Source organism: Equus asinus, chromosome 14 (genome assembly GCF_041296235.1).
Source record: "Equus asinus isolate D_3611 breed Donkey chromosome 14, EquAss-T2T_v2, whole genome shotgun sequence".
NCBI classification, from domain to species: Eukaryota; Metazoa; Chordata; class Mammalia; order Perissodactyla; family Equidae; genus Equus; species Equus asinus.
Window position 1 is genome coordinate 10,665,929 of NC_091803.1, and position 12,899 is coordinate 10,678,827.

A 12,899-nucleotide genomic window follows, 5' to 3' on the forward strand; every position below is an offset into this window, starting at 1 on the left:
CAAAAACTGGCTTTTTGGGAGCTCCACAGAGAAAACATGCTTGAAGAAGTAGAGTGAGGGATTTTCTGCAAAAAGTGAGTCTATTTCCAGTAGCCGAGGACGGGAAGATTTTCACGGTCCCTCTCGGATACCGTGGGGTTGACAATGGGCAATGGAGCCGGTTCAGTAGGGGGAAGGGCGCAGCAAGTGTGTGTTTGGGGATACTGCCCTCCTAGACAGCGTCCACAATCAGTGCCGCAGATCTTTGTTGACGTTCCAAGCCTACCCCGAACTGAGGTCTCGCTTCCTGGAGCCCTGCATCTTCTGAAGGGCTGGCTCCTTTTCCTCTTCCCTCCAGAAGCCATGGTGACCAGAAGGCATGGCTTAGCAGGAGCTATGTTTCAGCAAAGGACATGTGTCAGCAGAAGATGTAAGTCAGCAGGACCCATGGATGAGCAGGAGCAAAGGTTCAGAAAGAACCGTGGATCTCTAGAAACCATGAGTCAGCACGAGCCATGAGTCAGCAGAGGCCACAGGTCAAAAGGAGACTGGTTTCAGCAGGAGCTTTTGTTCATCAGGAGCCAGGGGTCCGTAGAACTACTGTCAGCAGGAACCGTACATCAGCCAGAGACAGTCAGCAGTTGGTGGTGAGGCAGAGGACACACAGGAAGAGGGCAGCACCAGACTCTGAGGTGGCTGATGCCATAAGCAGAAGCTACAGGGTACCAAGAAGCTGAGCAGAGAGCATTTAGTAACAATAGGATCAATAAAATGTAGAGAGTAAGTCAGTCACCGTTATGACGAGGTGGGGAGCAATGTGTTTCAGAGGGGGGCAGCATAGCCTAGTGTCTGCAGGAGCATGGAATCCTGGATGAGCTGAGCTTAAACAACATTCTAGTCTCTGTGAGAACTGGCAGCTTGGCAATTGCGGTTCTTGTCTTTCCTAATTTCCCAGGTACCCTTAGCATAAACCCCTATTACTAAGTACGTCTTTAGGTTGGATGCTAAAAAGGGAAATTCTTGAGACAAAGTATAAAGGGTTATTTTTTTAAGGTTCTTACTATATATTGCTAAACGACTTTTCAAGGATTTCTATAAATTTGCTCTCTCCCACCTTCTAATTAAAATACTTATAAAAATGTATTCCAAAAGGTATGAAATTTTAAGGCAGGCTAAAAGCTGTTAGTTTAGCTACGTATCAGGAGAAATTTCAAGTACAAATAGTTCAGGTAGATGCTGGACGTAGAGCGAGAGGGCAAAGGAGACTGATATTTGCCATTGTGACTGTGCCTCTCTACCCTGTGAGTCAGAACTCTTTGGAGTTTCAAGGGAAAGAATCCAATTCAATTAAGACTGGCTTAATTCAATAAAATAATTTCTAAGGGCTTGTAGCTTGCACATCTAGACAGTAGTGGGGTAGATTTCAGGTGCAGCTGGATCCAGGAGCTTGACGATGTCAATCACAACAAACACATCTACTCTTTATGATCTGCCCCAGCTCTGATGGTTGAAAGCCCCGATTGGCCAGGTCAGGCCCCTGTCATGTGCCCACTCTTGGAACCAGATAGATGTTGAGGGAATTCCTGACCCCCCATCCCACTCCAAGCTACATGACTTGGAAGAGATGGTTTTTAAATGGAGATCAAATAGGCGAATCAAAACAGATGCCCACAGGCCCGTCTTGTGGCCATGGGGTCTTCAGGACACCCTTCAACTGGGGAGAAGCTGCGTTTGAAAATGTTCAGAATGACTTGAACCTTCCCATCAGTTATTTCCATTTCATGTACCTTCTAGAATCTAGGCTATCATTTTCAATGTTACAATGTTACAGGCTGGGGAAGGAGGAGATGTACTTGCCTGTTACATCCAAGATGTGGAGTCCACAGAGATAACAGCCTGTGCCTGGAACAGCCATAGAACAACGCGGGGAAACTTCTTTGAAGCGTCATTTTAAATAACAGCATAATAGTCTGTTACTTTTTAAAGATTTTATTTTTCATTTATTCTCCCCAAAGCCCCCCGGTACACAGTCGCGTATTTTTAGTTGTGGGTCCTTCTAGTTGTGGCATGTGGGATGCCGGCTCAGCATGGCCTGATGAGCGGTGCCATGTCCGCGCCCAGGACTCAAACTGGCGAAACCCTGGGCCACCGAAGCAGTGTGCGCGAACTTAACCTCTCGGCCACGGGGCCGGCCCCATTCCTTTTGTAACTTAATAAGAATGTTTGCCTCCTTTATGTATTCAACTACATAAGTCTAACATTGTTTTACCAAATGAGTAAGCAATTATCTGCAAATTATTCTCCCCACAAACGTGAAATGCCACTTTTATCCGATTCTAAACTTCTATATCATTATCTTTGATCTAATTCTAGACTCTCCAGTCTGTTCCATTGATCTGTGTATTCCTATGTCACCGGTTTGCTGTTGTAGAATACACAGCAGTATCTATTCAAAGCTCTTTCCCCCCATTTTCCCCTCAAAATTCTCCTGTTTCTGGCATAATATTCGCACAGATGACAATTAGGAACTTGTCATCAAGGTCCAGAAAGTCCTATTGGGATTAAGATTGGAGAGGATGAAGACTTTCCATCCAGGATTTGGATATCTATTTTTTATTTATTCAAGTTTTTGCACACCTGTCAGGAAAATTTTATAACCTCATCTCATTAAAAAACAAAGAAAAAACTATTCTTCTGAAGTTCAGGTCATTCAACTCTGACCGCCTATTCTTTGCATATCCCTTTCATCGGATGACATTCTAGACTTTGCCTGGTTATTTATTTAGTTCTTGGCACACATTTCTCCTCTGCGTCCCAGCCCCGTCGTCATCTGGGCTGGTTTCACTGGCCATGCCATGCATCTCAGGCCTGGGACTCCCTCATGTCCAGTAACCTGACCCTCCACTCCAGCTCAGCCATCCGCTGACCAAAGCAGCCTCCAGCTGGTCATCTCGCTCACACTCTTCCACTCTACGTTACTAATTCAAGCACACAAACCTCCTAAGCTTCCAATTCACTGCCTCAAATATTTTTATTACTATGCTCTTTCACTTCTTAGGTACCACCAGTTCAGCCCTCAGGGCCCATTCAAGAGAAAGAAATCACACAACTTATTTGAACAGAAACAATTCAATACTAAAAAGTGTTACCTGGTATTAAGAAAGGAACAGGCAAAATTCTAACCTTAAGGGAGGGAGCAACTGCAGGAAGCAGCTAGCACCACTAGAATGGGGAAAACAAAGGGAAGAAGTTGGGCGTGTTGAATCATGGAAGCTTGGAGGAGGGCCCATGGGCCCAAGGCCCAGATCTCAGAGGAGGGGCACTGCTGGCTGCTGCGGCTGCCTTGGAGAGGGTGCCATGAAGCTGGTTCTGAGAGGCTGGAAGAGCTGCAAACTGGACTCAACTGCAGCTTCCAGAAGGAAGCGTCACTGACAACACGGTGAAGCATTGCAAGGGGGATGGTCGCAGCAACAACGGGCACACGGGAATGAGCAAGTCCCTTCTCCCACCTTCAGCCTTGCAATCATCCTCTAGTGTTCTCTGTCTCTCTCTCTCCCTCTCTCTATTGGGACAGTCTAATAAGAAAACGGCTGGCCATGCAGAAATGTCATTTTCAGATTACCAGTCCCAGCTCCAGGTGAGTTTGAAGCTGGGACAAGAACTTAATAATGAACCAACTCTTTGACTTTCTTTCCGTCCATCATCCCGGCCTGCCTTCACTTGCTTGTCTGTCCGGCCTGGATTAACCGTCCAGCACTTCAGTTTACTCTCTGGCTGGTATCATAAACTCATTAGCTTCCAGAGAGCAGACTTGTATCACCGATCACCAGCCCAACGCTGCCCGACATCTTACCACATTTCTCCAGGCAGCTCGTTTCCACACACTCTGCAGACTGCTTTAAATCGCCACTCTTCTCAAACTTCCACCTCCCCTTTTTTCTTTTGCTAGCTTCTGCCTCAAAGATAGAAACTTCTTCTCAACTTTCTGCTAACAAGCCAATAACTGCACCCACCCCCACCCATCCTGTCTCCTCTCTCAGAAAGGTGGTGTTCCTCTGTGTGAGGCCATCACCTGCTCTTTACTGCATCCCATTTGCTTCTTTCTGGGAATTTGAAGATTCACCTTTCCCCACTCGATTCTGTATCTTTGCTCTCTCCCTGTTTACCAGGTCCTTGCCTTTGGAGTTTCATAAATTTTAACTTTAGTCACTAATTTTTGAGCAAATTACATTCAGCAAAATGGTAAAGCCACTTTAGAAAATAACTCGGGAGTTGTTGTAAAAATAAACATACAATTATCATATAATTCAGCAACCCCACTCCTGGGTCTTTACCCAAGACAAAGGGGAGCATGTACACACAAAAATCTGCGTGTGAATGTTGATTGCAGCTCTCTCTTCACAATCGTCAAAAACTGGAAATGATACAAGTGCCCTTTGGTGAATGCATAAAGGAACTGGTACGTCCATACGGGGGGATACTGCTCAGCAATAAAAAGGAATGAATCGTTGAGACACACAACAATGTGGAGGAATCTGAAATGCATTTTGCCAAGGGAAAGAAGACAGTCTCGGAAAGGGATTTACCGTGTGATTCCATTTACATGACATTTTGGAAAAGGTGACATTATAAGGACAGAAAAAAGATCAACAATTGCCATCAAGAATTCTTTTGAAATTAGGTAGATAAGCCTCTTCCACTAAAAAAATGCTTACAAAAGGCTCTTTCGGATCTTACCCTCCCCTGCACGCTACTGCCACTGTGACTCTTTCATAGCAAACTTTATCCAAACAGTTTGTCTACACCCATCTTTTCCACTCCCTCTCTTTCCATTCACTCCTCAAGCAACCTCACTCTTGCTCCAGCATTTTCAAACTCACTGAGCATTTCTCTGTACTCATCTCTCTCATCCTTGCTCAGCAGCAGCCCCGAACAGCTGAGTCTCCCCTCTTCACTCAGTTTAGGGAAGAGTCTTCCTGCCTAGACGGGGCAAAGGCAGACTCTACCCTTGAGTCGGCTCTGTCACTGCCCCAGCATCTGCCACAGTTCATGCCACAGGCTAGGAATGAACCAGTGAACATTTCTGGAAAGGAGCTTTGGGACAAGTAGCTAGAAAAGGTGGCACTATCCCAAGTTTTCAGAAAAATTCTGTTACCTCCACTGCCTTGCACTTTATGTTTCCTTGTAAGGACCTTCCTACCGTGTAGCCTCAACCGTGGAAGAAGAAGACAAAAATGAATTGTAATTGCACAAAAACTCACAAGGGCCTCTTATTTATTTATTTAAATTTTCCCCTCTAAATACATTTCCCAGAAGGATGGACTTCTTCTATTGAACCTTGAAGGAGACGCCTTTTCCTCCCTGGGACGGGTTCAGATTCTGGATTTGTTGCATGTTCTGTGTATCTTCTTTGAAACATTGGGGCTGAACCACCGAGCAGCAACATTACTCATTATCCTCAGGGTGTAAAGCAGTCGAAGAGTCATTAAGGACTCTCCATTTGGAAAGCAGCCACTGCCCAACAAAGGGCCTCTTCTTGCCTCAGCCAGGAGGAGAAGGCACAGTCAGGGCCCTGGGGCCCTCTCTGACTCGAACCCGAGCATCACTGATGTCCTAGAGACTCCACTAAAGCAGGCGTACCCCTAATCTCATCCAGTGACAAAGCTGAAGCAGAAGTCTGCTGAAGTGCCAACAGTTTATTTTTATCTTTTCTTTAATAAGAACTTCGTAGGCTTTTCTTTGTTCAGGGCATGGGGCTGCTATAGGGCAAGAAGGTGGAACTGGCTTAACCATGCAGCAGAGCCAATGGGATTTAAGGGACCTAAATATCCCCCATCAGCCTATCTTCCATGCCTGAAATTCCACTGTGGGATATACATTAAGTACCTTATGACATTAAGGAGTTGTGACCTAAGAAAAACAATGAGAGGGAGGGAAAATTCATTGAACCTGATACACTAACTAGATCATACATGCAAAGTGCTCAGTACAGTGTCTGAAGGATAAAAAGGACTCATAAATAGTAGCTGTTATTTCTATTACTAATAACTGCTGGACCGTTCGCTAAGCCAATGTTTCGTGACCATCTACTTGGTGTTAGGATACCTTGCTAGATGTTGATAAATTGCCAGAATCTCTGTCTCAAAAGGCTCCTGTGATCAGGGCAAGAAACCCCTCAGATAAACAATTAGAATTCACCCTCATAAGTGCTCTCTCTAATAGGACACTGAGTACCAGGTGGGAGTGCAGGAGGGAGCAGCCTGCGGTGCTTGTGCAGATGGAACACTGTGCAGGAGAGACGGCTCAGGAGGAACATTTAGGGCGCTGCCAGGTGAGAATGAGGGGAAGGGTGTACTGGGCTAAGACTGCATGCAAAAGGCAAGATGACATGAAAAAAAGAAGGCAGGAAAACAGAGGAACAATAATGAGTTCAATGTGTTCAGAGCACAGATTTCATCAAGGGCTAGAGAAGAAAATGGGATTGGAAAAATATCCTAAAGGAGGAAGTGCTATGCCTGGTGAATGGACTTAACCCAATAAGAAACATGGGTCCAAGTGCAGATTTTTAAGCAAGAACACAAGAAAATCTACTGTCTGGAAAGACACATTCATTGATATCACAGGACGGGGGTCAGCAAACTGTGGCCTATGTGCCAAGTCCAGTCCTTTGTCGTTTTATTTTCCGGCTCATGAGCTAAGGATGATTTTTGCATTTTCACACGGTTGAAAACCAATCAAAAGAACGTATTATGGCACAGGAAAATTAAATGCAATTTAAATTTCAGTGTCATCCATAAAGTTTTAGTGGAACACGGCCATGCTCATTTGTTTACACCTTGTCTATGGCCACTTTTGTGCTAAACAGCAGAGATCATTAAAAGTATTTACTACCTACCCTGCACAGAAGATGTCTGCCAGTCTCGGGTTAAAGGATATAGCTTAGAGCAGAGAGAGAAGAGAAGGCAGGGAAGCCAGCATGAAGGGCAGAGGGAGAAGCTTCAGCCATGTTTCTCCAACCTGAGTCATGTACAAATCCCCCTCCGAAACTGCTCCAGGAGCTCTAGTGTCACTTGAATTACTTTTATTCAAACATAAATTAAATATTTACAAACAGACATCCTGGTAAAACTTCCTTATTCTTTTAGCTCTTACACAACTCTAAAACCAAAACAAACTTAAAAATCAAGTACAAACAAAACTACAAGACCAGTCAATTTCACGTTAACGTCCTTAATTTAAGGTGAGGGACGATGTCTTTTGGCTGCAACCAGATGTCTGCGTCGAGGTCCCAGGTCAGCCCCAGATTCATCTGAGTGTGAGTGCAGGTGTCTGCTACCACGTCTGGGTGATGACAACGATCTCACAACCTTCTCTGGGTGCAAGCACTCCAGACACCTTCATTCACGTAGAATGGCGTTGGCAACATTTCTGTAAAGGGTCAGATGATAAACATTTTAGACTTTGCAGCCCCCTGCTACAACCACTCAATTCCGCCATCCTAGCTCAAAAGCCCTCACAGACAGGCCATAAACGGGCGGACGCGGGTGTGCTCCAGTCAAACTTTACTGACAGAACAAGCAGTGGCCAGAATTAGCTCAGAGGCTCTGGGTCAACCTTTGTTCCAGGGCAAACTGGAAAACTGGTGGGATTTCTGTTCAGCTGTGGACACACCCTCGACAGGCCAGGAGACCGCTGTGGAAGGAGGAGTCACTGCCACAGCCGCCCATCGGATGTATTCACAACGACAGGCTACAGGCTCGACTGGGGCCACAAGCCTGGACAGCAGACAGCGTCACAGCACTATCACCTCTTCACTTCACATCTGTATTCAAACCAGCTCACAGCAAGAATGACTATCTTGCCACTTCCCTTGGCCCAGAATGGGGTTTCCACCCACCGGCCCTCAACCTCAGGAGGCTCAGAGATGCCTGCAGGTCCTCACCACTTGGTTCCTGCTGGGACATCCAGAAGGGCCGGGTAATTATGGACTTTGCACATTAGCCACCAGAGTCCAATGCATACTGACAGAGTCTGAGCGCCATGCCGTTATAGTTCTGAATCTGAAAACGCAGTAAGAAAGGAAACTTGGCAACAGTCTTTTTAATTTGGTACCTTTTTACCCACACTGCAAGGCATTTGGGATCAGAGTTCTGATTCTCTTTATGAAGCTCTTCTATATACAGAATCACAGCCTACCTTTAACTTGGAGCCTGACACTCGAGACAATTTTATTATTATTATTACGCTTCAATTTTAGACAAAAAACACATTTTGAAAGAAAAAAGTGCCAAGAAATACTATAACTTGGATAAGAAACAGTCTCATTTATTAGAGTCTTTCTTGTAGGGAAGAAAACTTGCCCACACATGTCCCCTTACCTGGCTACCCTTCTCTTCCCAAGACAGTCAATTCAGGGAAAAAAGAGGAATAAAATCTGACTCTGGGGGCCAGCCTAGTGGCATAGTGGTTAAGTTTGTGCACTCTCCTTCAGCAGCCTGGGGTTCACAGGTTCAGATCCCAGGAGTGGACCTCCACATTGCTCACCAAGCCATACTGTGGCAGTGTCCCACATACAACAAATGGAGGAAGACTGCCACAGATGTTAGCCCAGCGACAGTTTTCCTCAAGCAAAAGAGAGAAAGACTGGCAACAGACGTTAGCTCAGAGCTAGTCGTCCTCACAAAAAAAAAAAAAAGAAAGAAAAGAAAAGGAAAAACCTGATTCTGGTGTGTGTGTATAAACTCATCATCCTGGTGAACGGATGGATGGGTGGCTATTTACCAACCAGACGAGGAGGCTGAGTCCTCCAGTGAGGCTTCAGGTGTGTTCTCCTGGGTGTTCCTGGACAAACTGCACTCCATTGCTCACGACCATCCTTACACGGGCCAGGCTCTATGCCAGGCACTGGTCAACTAGAATGGAAGACAAGAGGGGCCTTGCCCTCAAGGAGATGGCACTGGAGTGGGCACCACCAGAGTCTTAGTTTTAGTTACGTGCTTACTGTGTGCCAAGCACCATGCCAAGTGCTATACACACAATTTCTCTGGGAATACTAATGACACCCCCATTGAACAGACATGATCATCTTGTCTTTACAGATAAGGAAACTGAGACTCACAGAGGTTAAATGACCTGATGAAGGACAGACAGCCAGTCAGCGGCAGAAGCAGGTTTTGACCCTGTGTGGTCTAATCTCGGAGCTTCTGTACTTCCTCCTGCAGAAGCTGGACACCTAAACAGACAATTCCACGACATCCATTATCCTACAGCAGGGAGAGCCGAAGCAGGGGCTCTGGGGGCAGGGGACTTGTGAGGGTGGTGGGCTATTTAGAATACTCTAGAACAAACTGATTAGGACACACGACTCATGAGTGGGACCTGAGCAAAGCCCAGCTTCTGAACCCAGTGGAGCACTTTGCCAAACAGCCCACTTTACAGCACTCGGGACTGTCTTGGAGGGAAATAAAACCACCAACCAGGCTTTCCTCCCAGAGATCCCCGTGGCTAACTGCCTCACCTCTTTCAAAACTGCTTTCAAACATCATCTTCACAAGGAGCTACTCAACCACCTTATTTAAGCTGCACCCTGCCCCCTCACCATCGCTCTGATCTCTTTCCCTGCCCTCCTATTTCTCTGTTGCACTGTTTTCACCTTCCAACCTATGGTACTATCTATGTAACTTACTTACTCACTACGTTTACTGCTTATTCTTATTGTTTACTACTCGAATCCTTTCTTTAGAACATAACGTCAACGACAGGAGGAACTGGTGTCTGTTTTGTTCACCACCAGATCCCAAGTCCCTAGAAGAGTGCCGTGTATACAGCAGGTGCCAATAATATTTGTTAAATTAATAAACGAGTGAAGGAGTGTTGAAAAACAGACTGCGGATCTAAGACTGGGCTGAATGATTTTGGCAGCCCTTCCCAGCCCTGGCGTTCGGCTCCCACATACAGGAAAAGCATCCTTCCATTTGGGATTCAGGGACACTGGAAGCAAGTTCTCACCCGTCTAGATACATGACTGAGGTCTCACTGGGATTGTGCTTTTGAATGTGGATGAGACCTTCATGTTCAATAAACTCTCATCCTTGGTCTCCCGTGCTTGTCTTCATTCTAGTCTTGTGCTCTCATGACATGGGCAGTTATAAGAAGAGAATTTAGGGGTTGCCCTGCGGCCGAGTGGTTAAGTTCATGTGCTCTGCTTTGGCAGCCCAGGGCTTCACCGGTTCAGATCCTGGGTGCGAACATAGCCCTGCTCATCAAGCCATGCTGAGGTGGCGTCCCACATGCCACAACAAGGACTCACAACTAAAACATACAACTACGTACTGGGGGGCTTTGGGGAGAAGAAGGAAATAAATAAGTAAATAAATAAAAGAAGAAGAAGAGAATTTAGTGCACACAGCAAAATCCCCCACATCTCAATGGCAGGCAGAACAAACTCTGTGATTTGAGTATTTTTGTGAAAATTCATAGGAGTGTCTTTGTGTCTGAATTCATATAATCTTAAAATTTACAAGAATCCAGTTTCCTTTTTATAAGGTTTCTATAACACATGTGTCAAGTGTCTAGTTTTGAAAGGACTTCATAATTATTTCACTTACAACTTCCTCTGGGTTAATTATGGGAGTCTAAGAGTTGGACGAGGGGACAAGAGTAATACAGTTCTTGACATGCCATCTGAATGCGGTCTGTAACAAAGCCTTCCGGTTTTCCTTTTACTTATTATGTTGTCTTGTCCCCTTATCAGGGTGAGGAACACTCCACTTCTTTACAGGTTCAAACTGAATTCCAAATTCTGTCTGGAGCACATTTGGGTTTCTACCAGGTCCACTTTCTATTTCAATCCGAGGGGTGGGAGAGATGGAGGGTACCAAAATTTATTCCTGTGTGCTCAAATGTGATCAAACCTCGAGCTCTCACTTGACAGTTAACGTCAAAGACCAACTTTAGCGTCGTCTCTTTCTGTATTAATTCCTTTTTAATGCACATCCCTCTGGTTTCCAAAGCCAGAAAAATCTGCAGTTCATTCTAGATTATTCCCCCTGCCCTAACCCCTTCCCTGGCTATCATTTTGTCCTCAAGTTCTGTCAGTTTACATCTAAATATTTCTTGAATCCGTCCATTTCTCTCCATCCTCACTATGGCTGCCTTGATTATGGCTGCCACACTGCTCTGCTGCTAAGGTCCAAAATCATGAATGAGGCCTGTAAATAGGGTGACCAGTTCATCCAGGTTTGCCCGGGACTGTCCCAGTGTTAAATCTGAAAGTCTTACACGCCAGGACCCTCCCCCTAGTCCTGGCCAAAGTGACACTGTTGGCACCCTCCCTGTAAGTCTTGGAATCTCTCTGCTTCCTCTGTTCACTGCAGCCCCACTCACCTTTTCCAGCGACTTGGACTTTCTTACCTCAAGACCTTCACACGGGCTGGTTTTCTCCCTGGATTGCTTCTGCAGTCACTCTTTGTCTGGTTAACTCATCCTCCTCTCCAAGATGCTAGCTGAAATGCCACATCTTCAGATAGCCTTTCACGACCCAGCACCCAGCCCCAAGTTAATTTCTGACCTTGCTCCAGCCTCTCGCTGTATTCTTTACTTTGCCTTCACATCTCTCAATTAGTGGGTTATATTTTGTCTGTGTAGTTATGTGTTTAAAGAAGCACTTTCTTCGTTAAAATTCAGCTCCTCAAAGGCAGACAACGTGTCTGTCTATACAGCTGTTTGTCCCCAACACCTTGCCCAGGACCTGGGAAGTATCGAGCCCTCTATAAATACACTTTCAATACATTTACTTTGTACGTGTTTTCCTTTTCCCCTGATTAAACTTACAAGACCTCTTTCTATCCTCCCTCCATCCCTTCTTCTTGCCTTTCTGGTCTCTTGCTGTCTCTCCTTTCTTGCTCTTTCTTTCTTTTCAAGAAACAACTCTTGGAATTAAGTGTTAATGCTACTGTTTTTATGATTTCTTGAACCAATATTTTCTGCTTTTATCAGTATTATTTCCTTCATCTAATTTTCTTAGGTATATTCTTTATTTTAGTTTTTGAGCTCTCAGGCCCATTTGCCAGCTCTCTCTTCCTCCCACCTGCTTTAGCTAGACTGAGCCTGCACTTTTCCTCAAGAGACAGAGCTGTGTCACTTCGTCACTCTTTTGGCACCCGTTGTTTTCTCTGTGGGATATGCCCTTCATTTACTAATCTAACAAATATTTAATGGCTACCTCCCCACCTTGTCTACTGAACTAATAATTCTTTAAGATCCAGCTCAGCTGTTCCTTGACTGTAACGCTTTCCTGCCTCCACCCCCACTGAGTTCATCTGCTGCTCTGTGCCGCACCCGTACCTGGAGTGGACATCCGTTATAGTACTTACGTTGCGTTGTAACACTTTATTCATACTCCATCTTCCCCGCTGAGCTCTGAGTTCCAGGATGACAGTGTCCGACATCTGTGCCTATTTTGGAGGAGGCCGAGATTCTGGAAGAAAGGGACACACATAATTAGCATGGCTCTCTCTACAGCTTCATCCTCCTAAGAACTAAACAGACCTTCTAAAAAAAATACATAGAATAAGTCAACAGGAAAATAAGCAAGGAGATGAAGAGACAGAAAAAAATACTGAGTCAGGGACCATGTACATTTTCAACTTGATTAGATAATACCAAGGGAAATTTCTTTATTGGAGGAAAGAAGAAAAACAAGAGGGGGCAAATACAAAAATGAATTTGATGTAGATGAGAGAGATTTTGAGAAAACTCACACTGATGGACTTGGTTCCCACAAAACATGATTTTGCCGAGTTTGGCAGTGGGGATGGCATACGGACCTTGATCAGAGTGGAACAGGTTTGGAGTACTTTACGAATATGTTGTGGTCAACCAGTGAAGGACTGAGGACGTTAGAACCATCAAAGGGCCAA

At 45.2% G+C, this 12,899-nt stretch overlaps 1 protein-coding gene across 1 annotated transcript in view; it reads right to left on the minus strand.

The window, feature by feature from the left end:
- Positions 1-7,043: 7,043 nt before the first annotated feature.
- The window catches only part of LOC123282395 (heparan sulfate glucosamine 3-O-sulfotransferase 4-like), a gene marked incomplete at its 5' end in the record, with an annotated part of 133,690 nt that continues 127,834 nt past the window's right edge, over positions 7,044-12,899 (minus strand). Inside the window, 5 exon segments of the mRNA XM_070485368.1 lie at positions 7,044-7,407; positions 9,098-9,211; positions 9,988-10,318; positions 11,392-11,479; positions 12,354-12,457.